Raw genomic sequence first — 9,928 nt, forward strand, 5'->3', positions numbered from 1 at the left:
AAAAAGAATTTGAAACATTATGAGAATATCAAGTATCATGTATTCCTACAAATAACTGAATGTGGTTCTTACCTGTGGTTTGGATTCATGAAACAGAATTAATCCCTTTACTCCATAAACTTGGCGGTGTCCTAGAAGTTTCAATGCGTTTTAAAATTTAAATGTCAAATGGCTTTATATCTAAATCCCGCCCGCTGTCCTGCCATTCCATCTCCTACTTGGCAAACTTAGTGGTGATGAAAACTCCAAGGACATCTTCAGAAAGGTTACTTGAAGCAGCTGCCACTCAAGCCTTGCCTTCTGGGACTGTCACCTCGTCACTTTGTCTTCCCCTGTGCCCCTCGTGGCCCTGAAGCTTGAGGAGTTTTAGAGAAGAAGCTATATCTGAGTTGGGATATCATAGGCCAATGGTAGAGCCCGATTCAACAGGAGGAAGAGATGTTCAAGCGTGACTTCTCAGTTCCACTCTCTAACATCTACCAGGATAAGGCACTGTGCTGGGGGAAGTCAGACATGGGGGCACAGTTCCTGTCTCCACGTGGCCCTCGGCCCAGCGGGAGAAAAGAGATACACTCAGAAACATCTAGCACTATTACAGAAATGGTCAGCCATTTAACAGATGGAGGGAAAATGTGTGCAGATGAGAAAAACAATAATAGCTACCGCTTCTTGAATACTAAGTAGCAGACATGTGTCAGACTAACATCTTTTCACTTAACCATTGCAACAACCCCAAATGCAAGGCACTGATACCATTATCCTCATTTGATTATGAGGAAACTTGGCTCACAGACATAACATGCTCTGCCTCATGTGACTCTGCTAACATATGGTAGAACCGGAGTTCAGCTCTAGATAGAGCTTTTTGACTCTAAGGCCTTTACTGTCAATTACTGTACTCTTCTGCCTCCCCGAAGGCAGGTTTCCACTGTCCTGACTTAGGAGTTGGAGGTGTGGTTTGCACTGAATGTGGAAGACTGAGGAACACATGCAGTAAAAACAGGAAGACATAGATTCTGGGCAAAGTGAATAGTCCAAGCAAAGATGGAGACGTAGAAAAGTGCTGGGACTCTGTGGGTGGCAACAGGAACGCCCACTGCACCAGTGAGAAAGAGAGAGAGACAGAGAGACAGAGAGAGACAGAGAGACTGAGAGAGACAGAGAGAGTGTGTGGAACAGAGTCCAGGACAGTGAGGAGGAGGGACTGGAGACAGAGCTGTGTGGGGAGGGGGTGGGGGTCAGACTGAGCACGGCTGTGATGGGGATCAGGCAGCACACCTGTGCAAGGCTCTCAGCAAGCCTGTGCTCAGTCCTGACAGTGACTGTGAGGAATTTCTGCAAACTTGGATGCACATCACACACCCCCACACTCACAAGAACAGTGAGGTCTGTCCCACAGAGAGGTGAGTTCAGCTAATTACAAAGCTGCATGTAGAGCACTGGTTCTCAAACTTGAAGGTCCTTAAGAACCTGCTGGGAAGCTTGGTAAAGCACCAGTTGCTGGGCACCAGCCCCAGAGACGCTGACTCCGTAAGTCTGGGGCAGGACCTGAGCACCTGCATTTGTAGCCAGCTTCCAGGTGACACTGATGCTGCGGTTCTGGAGACCACGCTCTGCATGGCACTGGGGACGAGGGGGCTACAACTTTGCCGTGAGTGAGGGGTGAAAAGTTCAGCCTTTGAACATTACAATCATGAGCTTTCTGAGACCAATATCGTGTTTGTGCTCCTGTCTCCAGTTTTGTCTTCCCTGCCCTGTTCCAGTCCCAGCCTTACCCTGCAGCCATGTGGTCTTTCAGAGATAGGACTCTGATCGTGTCACTCTCCTGCCATACAGTGTGAGTGGGTCCCCTTGCGTCTGTGTGGCCCACAGACCCTTTCAGAGTCCTTCTTACGTCTTTAATCCTTCACCTTCTCCTTTACGGGACACCTAGCAGCTCTCTGAAAAAACCATATTGCCTCTTAGCTGTATCTGCAATGCTAATACCGCTGGGCCCACCTCTCCTCATTAAATTAAATTCCGTTTCTCCTCCAAGTGGTATCCTCGAAATCAGGTCCACGGGAAGGTCTTTCAAGACTTTGGGCAACGCCCCTCAGGGGCCTCTGCAACGCACTCCTGCCCAGCATAGACATGGCCTGGTGACGAGGCTGAGCTCTCCACTAATCAGGGAGCTCCTTAAAGGCAGGCACTGAGTCCTGGCATGTAGTGCATGAATAAACAAGTCAATCTATTTTAATTGAACTAGTGTTATTCCAGACCTGGCAAGAATTAACCATCACGTGTGTTCTCCCTGGGGCAAAGGATTATTTGCTTTCTTCGAGTCTGAGCTACCACAGGAAAATCTCGCTCACAAATAGCATAAGGAAATGACAACATGCCATTAATAACCCAGAAGAAACTGTATCTGTTGTAGGATTTTCCCACCTGGGCATTACAAACCAGAAAAACAACTGTTTTGCCTCCACAAGGAACGTATTTTTCTAACAGCACACTTTCCAAAAGGACACTCCTTCTGTTGCAAGTTTGGAGATGGGGGTCTGACCTTATCTATCAGTGGCTGAGTCGTTGTCTCATGGTAATGCAGTTGAAAACTCATTAATAGGGTAGCCTGTTATGTGGTAACTTAGAAGCTCTGGGTTATCACGGATGCTTGCAATTGCTATGGAAACCAGGTTCCAATGCACCTTTCAAAGAGTCTGCTTTAAAACAGCGGTGGAAAAAAGAAGAGGAAAAAGAAAGCTCCTTGAAAGAATAAGGTATTAGTAACCAGCATGCATAGATGGTTCAGTGATGCAAAAATGCTCTGCCTAAACAATGATAAAAACAGTTCCTTATCTTTTTTAGGATCTAATCCTGTATAGTCTTGTATTAGAGAGCTGTGTTTATTCTGGAGAGCAAGAACACCTCAAGCAATTCCCCCCCTGCCCGCGCACGTGAACACACGCACACTTAAACACACAAACACAGAGACACACCTGCAGCTTTCAGTTTCCCCCCGACTTTTCACAGCCTGCATCCTTAAATCCTCCAAAATCCCCTGCACAAGCAGCCTTGGCTGCTAAAGCCCAACCCATGTGGACCCTGGTCCACTTCTGCCCCCACTCCCCAGTGTGTACAGAATCCTGCCTCCCATTGCTTATGGACCCACTGCTCCAATGTTGAAACGGCAGCCCTAATTTGATCAAGTTTCTTCTGGAAAATTTCTGGTTGGGTTCCTCCCCACGTTCACCCTGATGATCCTGATCCTCCGAGTGTCATGTTAGGTTGGGTACACATAGTGTGGTACACACACAATAGTGTGAGCAGTCATCAGCACAGAAGGGCAGACTCAGCGGCCACCCGACCCTGGCGTGGGGACAGAAGCCAGAAAACAAGGGCGGGGGCCCACACGCAGCTCCGGAGGGGTCTGGCCCTACCATGATATTGTCTTATCCCCCTTGCTCCCCAGTCTCCGTGGTCCCCAGCCACCTCGTTTTGTCTGTGTCTTCCTCTTGCTTTGTCTCCCTTCCCTCTTCCTCACTTCTGCCCACCTCGCCAGCCTCTAGCCAAGATGCCCTCCTCAAAAAACCTGATTTGTCACCAGGGTAGCACAGGAGGGGCAGGATTCGTGAACCGTTTATGATCAGCCAGGAACTGGCTCAATAACCCGAGAAAGAAACACAAAATGTTAGCACATTAGAAAATGCATGAGGTTTATGGTCCTGTATACTGTCTTTTCTTTCCCAATATTTCCCTACACACCTTTGGTCTCCTTTTTTCTCCCCTTGTGGTATGCTCCAGCCTGACTTGCCTCTCTTCCTGCCACTGCCCTAGCCTTCCTCCAAGCTTCCTCCCAGACGTCTGGGTGCAAAAGGTTGAGAGTGGAGGGGTGGGCACCTCTCTCCTGGCACCACAAACCAGCTCTTTCCCTGACCCAGGGTTTCAACTATGGGCGCCATTGTTTCAGAGGAGGACAGCAGAGCTGCATCAAACATGATCCAACAAAAGGAGGCATGGTTTACAGTTCAGATTTTGCATAACTGCTTCGTTTCTGAGATGCAGAATCTACAATTCCTCATTTAAATAAGATAAAGACAAAACTCTGAGTATCATCTTGTGGAAGAGGATTTTCCACGTCGACACTCCCAGCCCAATGCAGAACCATTTGTTATTGCCTCTGATGTCCTCGTCTCTCCATTTACCTCCCTGCTTGTGAATCCTTCTCCACGTTTCCCCTAATCCCTTCTGCACTGTGCTCCTCTCCTTGGCCACCTGTGAACTGGGCCTCCTTTCTCCGACCCAGAACAGGTCTCACCTTCAGACACAAGGAACGAAGAGGACAGAAGGCCTCTTCTGAAGGCTGGTGTTCACTCTGCAGGCATGTGAAAACCACTTCTTTGTTCTCAAGTAGGCATGCAACCTAAACAAGGACTCTTGGCCCTCTTTTAGTAGAGGCATCTTCTTCCCAGAAGGCTTCATAGAGGATCATTTCAGATCCGTACAGGTCTGCCTCACTAGACTCAGACCTCGTCAGGGGCAGAGGCTGAGTTTCATTCATCATTCTCTCCCTAGCAATGGCTGCTGCCCCGGACACATGGCCATGCTTGGTAAATGTTTGTTCGCTGGTTGGAAGCAATTGATAAACATGCTACTTTGATCCAGTGGCATCTTTGTATGAGTGAATGTCTCAGGTTCCTTGCTGAGCTGACTCAACAGCAGAGGGTGGGAAGGGGTAGCACACGTACTTGGGGCTCAGGGCAGTGTGGGGGCAAGGGGACGGGGAGAAGGCAGCTTCCTACATTGGAGAACATTCTCCTTAGACCACTCTCGCTCTACAGCTATACTTAAAAGCAGCCCCTGCTGCTTTGCCAACATAGATATGTGTGCTTCTGGGGGGATGGGTGGGGTGGTGCGCTTCATTCCCATCAGACTCTGCTTGACGCCAGTGTCATATAGGGGGCAAAATACTGCCTGAGTAAGCAAGACAGGCCTGGCTTTGGATCCTAATCCTATCACCTAGCAGCTTTGGATTTGCACCAATTATGTAGTTTCCTTTATTTTAAATTTCCTCATCTCTCAAACGGGCAAAGCAATACTATTTCAAAGGATTGTTGGCATACTTGAATGAGAATGTGTTTGAAGCCCTAGTGCCACGACTGGGACATTGCATTATACTCAATAAATGGCAATTGGTAGTAGTGCTAGTGAGAGTAGCATAGCTGTAATTACTTGGTTGGGTGTAAAAGAGAACTTCCTTTTCCTCATCATTCTTCACTAAGGTTTGTGTCCTCTTTATAATACTTCTGAGAGTTAATGACTCATTGGAAACCAGCCATAGCTTTTAAAGCTACTGGACTTAATCCTCCATTCTCCTTTCTTCATTCTTCTCATTCATTTCTTCCTTCTTTTTCCCCCTCCCTTCCCAGCTCCTCACTTTTGGGTATGCCTTTCTCTCCTTTCATTTCTGTAATCCCCCCGCCCTCCCAGTTCTGACCCGCTCCCTTCCCAGCCAATCCTCCCTACCACAGTCTTAGTTTGCTTTAAGGTCTGAATGGCTGATAAGCGCCTACTGTTACTTCCAGGTGATTTTTCCACACCAAGAAGAATAAAATCCTTCAAATGAAAATATTAAGATCCTTGGAGTTCAGTGTTTGCCAAATTGCAGGTTGTAATTTAAAGGAATTGATTTAGTGGCTCTTGGCTACCATTACTTTCATATTATTGTGCCTTATTTCAGCATATTATTTTGCATCCTAATGTAGAGAAAAAAAATGTAAACAATTTCAAAGTCCAGGGGGAAAATACATTTACTTTAACTTTCAAGTGGAAGTTACTCTTATTTAACAATCCATTTATATATCCCAGGTTTTAAATAACCAGCCTTTCTGAATTTCAGACTGAAAAAGGAGCATACAAAGGATGACATCACAGGAGTTAACCAGAGGAGGTGATATTGATAAAGAGTTGAAACTGGACCTGAACATTCTCAGATGCCTTTCTCTAAAGGAAAATCTAATTTAAATAATAAAGGTCCATTTTCTATACAGCCAATTTCACGTCACTTAATTAGGAAATCCTGATTTGAAAAAAAATTTCTGAATTATGTGTCACTAGGGCCCAAAAAGATTTTGCATAAGAGGAAAAATCAATAAATCAGAGTATATCAAAACTAAAAACCTTTGCTCTCTAAAATGTCTGTAATGGGATAAGCTACAGATTGTTTGAAAAGATGTGCCAATCAAAGAACTCCCAAAACTCAGCAGTAAAAAGAAATAATCAAACTAGAAAATGGGCAATGGTCATTTCACCAAAGACGATATACAGATTGCACATAAACACATGAAAAGTTGTTCAACATTATTAGCCATTGGTGAAGTGCAAATTAAGATGTTAGTATACATTTATAACAATGACTTAAGTAAAAAAGTGACAGTACCAAATGTTGGTGAGGCTGCAGAGAAACTGGAATGCTCATACATTGCTGGTGGCAGAGCCACTCTGGAAAACAGTTTGGCAGTTTCTTGAAAAATTGCAACTACTACATACAAGCTAGCCACTGCACTTCTGGGCATTTATCCCAGAAAAGCAAAAACTTATGTTCGTACAAAAACCTGTGCATGAATGTTCATAGCAGCTTCATTTGTTTTATCAAAACGTGGAACTAGTCCAGATGTCCTTCAATGGGTGAATGGCTAAACAAACTGTGGTATATCCCAGAAGACTATATACTATATGATTTCGTTTATATATAACATTCTTGAAATGACAAAACTATGGAAATGCAGAACAGATGTGGGTATGGAAGGGCAACATGAGGGATTCTTGCTTGTCATGGAATATTCAGCATCTTGCTTGTATTAATTTCAATATCCTGGTTGTGACATTGTTCTATAGTTTTGTAATATGGTACTGAAGCAGGTAATAGAGGGTGGGAGGCAGGCAGATAAGAGTTCAGGATCCCTGTCAGTTTCAAGGCACTTGTAAGTTTCAAAAACCTCCAATCAGACTCAGCCGCTCAAAAAGTACCCTTAGTTAGAGAGACCTCAACGCTGATTGGTTATGCCCTTGCAAATGAAGCGTTGTACTTTCAACCAATCAAGAGTGGGTTGTGATGTCTTCAGTTTAGGGTGGGACTTCCTCCTCTCAGGAGGCAATATAAACTGGGGACCCCACAGCCCTCAGGGTGTCCACCCTTGAAGCCCCTCCTGAGTAGCAGGATCTTTCTCTTTTCACTCATTAATTAGGGCTTTGCTGGTTGCTCCATACTCTTGTCTGCTGGCTTCATTCTTCATTGCCTCTGAGAGACAATCCTGGGAAAAACAGCAGTGTTCTCAGCCAGGAACATTACCACTGAGGGATCCTGGGTAAAGGGTATGAAGGATCTCGCTGATCCCTTTGTATTATTTCTCACAACTGCATGTGAATCTAAAATTGTCTCAGTCAATTTTAAATTTAAAAAACAATGGAACTACCTCCCCCCCCCCCCCCACAAAACCCTGGTCTTACTTCTGTCTGTGTACGTTGGGCAACTGTAATCATGTCATTGGCTGCACAAGATCGTGTCATGAAAAAAAAACCTGTTGTTTTCTAAAAGCTAGTTAGGCCAAACAATAATAATAGCAAGTTAATTAGGAAGCTGTAAATCAAAAAGGGGTAGAAATTTAGCAGTAGATCCTCCGTCCTGACTATAGCACTGTCTGCTATTCAATCTAGTTTCTCCATGTATTAGAAGACTGAATAGGCCAAGATGGTCAAAATAGGAGTGATACTGTTGCAACAAACAGACTATCTGAGAGAAGCAAGAGTTCCTAATGTCCTGCCCATTTTTGAGATTTCATAAAGGACTGTGTGTAAGCAGGGAGGGCTGAGGAAACATAGGGTAGAGGTTAAGACATATGAGAAAGGACTGCTGAGGTAAATTAAATTTTTTGAAATACTGATATTGAACCTGCCCACCTAGTGTACAAGAACCGGGACAGACACTGGCACAATTTTAACCTGCTAATTCATGAAAAAGGACTAGTTTTGATGTGAAAAAGTTCAGCCATTTACTGGTAAACGCTGAAAGAGTAGGAAATTTAAAGGTACTAGGCTAAGGAAATGTAACAATAACTCATAATAGATTTCCTCTTAATTAAACAGGCAAATCACCCTAAGGTCCAGTGCTTTTTAACCCTGAATATTTCTCAGACTATATAACCTACTCTATCAATTGCATTTTGCTTTTGTAACAAAACCTTTTCTATAAAAGTTAGTACATATAGAATAGAAATGAGTCCCCCTTTAAGCCTTTAACACATTAAAAAGCTATACAATATATACATTAACCAATAGTTTTATACAAGTCATGAGGTTTCAGACCCAAGTCAGGATCTGTATTTGCGGCAAAATACAAAGACAAGAACACCAATCGGACATTTGCCAGTTGTTCTATTATTTTTTTAAGGTCACCATTTAGCTATTGCCTTAGCACTTAACTGGTATTTCAGTACTCGAAGCAAGAGCCCTTACGGAGTAACAGGGGCTGTATCTGAGAAACGATTGCTGTTTTCTCCACATGCCATGACTAGCTTTGCATTTCGACACTTGCAGGACCTTATTGGGATTCTTCCGTGGAAGTTCTTTGATTGGAAGCACAGAGACTTTCTTCGTTTTCTTCCTGCATTCCCTCACCACTTTCTGATCCTTCTAAATCAAGTCTCGCTAATTTCATGGCCGGTCGTCTTGCGAATTTGATGGTAACTGCTGAGTTTGTTCATCTTCTTGAATCATAGTCCGTGCGTTTGGTGGTACGTCGCCAGGATGTTGGATTCATTCCACCTCTGGGACTTCTTTTTTGGCACCTGCTGGATCACCCCTCCAGGCTACAGGGTGGAGGGAGCCTCCGAGGAGGCTGTGGGGTTTTTATTTTTTAGGATCCCCTTGAGGGGCTTGTGTGAGTTGGTGGAAGTTGCCATGCCTGGAGGTGAAGGGCCGTTGACTTCCGTGGCTCTGGCTGTCGCAGCTGTCACCCCTCTAGACTTCTGGGTGGAGGGAGCCTCCGAGGAGGCAGTGGAGCTTTTGTTTTTTAGGATCCCCTTGAGGGGCTTGTGTGAGTTGGTGGAAGTTGCCATGCCTGGAGGTGAAGGGCCGTTGTCGCTCGATGTTCTGGCTGTCGCAGCCGTCGCCCCTCCAGGCTGCTGGGTGGAGGGAGCCTTCGAGGAGGCGGTGGAGCTTTTGTTTTTTAGGATCCCCTTGAGGGGCTTGTGTGAGTTGGTGGAAGTTGCCATGCCTGGAGGTGAAGGGCCGTTGACTTCCGTGGCTCTGGCTGTCGCGGCTGTCGCCCCTCTAGACTTCTGGGTGGAGGGAGCCTCCGAGGAGGCAGTGGAGCTTTTGTTTTTCAGGATCCCCTTGAGGGGCTTGTGTGAGTTGGTGGAAGTTGCCATGCCTGGAGGTGAAGGGCCGTTGTCGCTCGATGTTCTGGCTGTCGCAGCCGTCGCCCCTCCAGGCTGCTGGGTGGAGGGAGCCTTCGAGGAGGCGGTGGAGCTTTTGTTTTTTAGGATCCCCTTGAGGGGCTTGTGTGAGTTGGTGGAAGTTGCCATGCCTGGAGGTGAAGGGCCGTTGACTTCCGTGGCTCTGGCTGTCGCAGCTGTCGCCCCTCTAGACTTCTGGGTGGAGGGAGCCTCCGAGGAGGCAGTGGAGCTTTTGTTTTTTAGGATCCCCTTGAGGGGCTTGTGTGAGTTGGTGGAAGTTGCCATGCCTGGAGGTGAAGGGCCGTTGTCGCTCGATGTTCTGGCTGTCGCAGCCGTTGCCCCTCCAGGCTGCTGGGTGGAGGAAGCCTCCAAGGAGGCGGTGGAGCTTTTGTTTTTTAGGATACCCTTGACGGGCTTGTGTGAGTTAGTGGAAGTTGCCATGCCTGGCCGTTTCCGCGCTATGTTCTGGCTGTCGCAGCCGCCCACAGCACTGCCTG

The sequence above is a fragment of the Manis javanica genome, chromosome X (genome assembly GCF_040802235.1).
Source record: "Manis javanica isolate MJ-LG chromosome X, MJ_LKY, whole genome shotgun sequence".
NCBI classification, from domain to species: domain Eukaryota; kingdom Metazoa; phylum Chordata; class Mammalia; order Pholidota; family Manidae; genus Manis; species Manis javanica.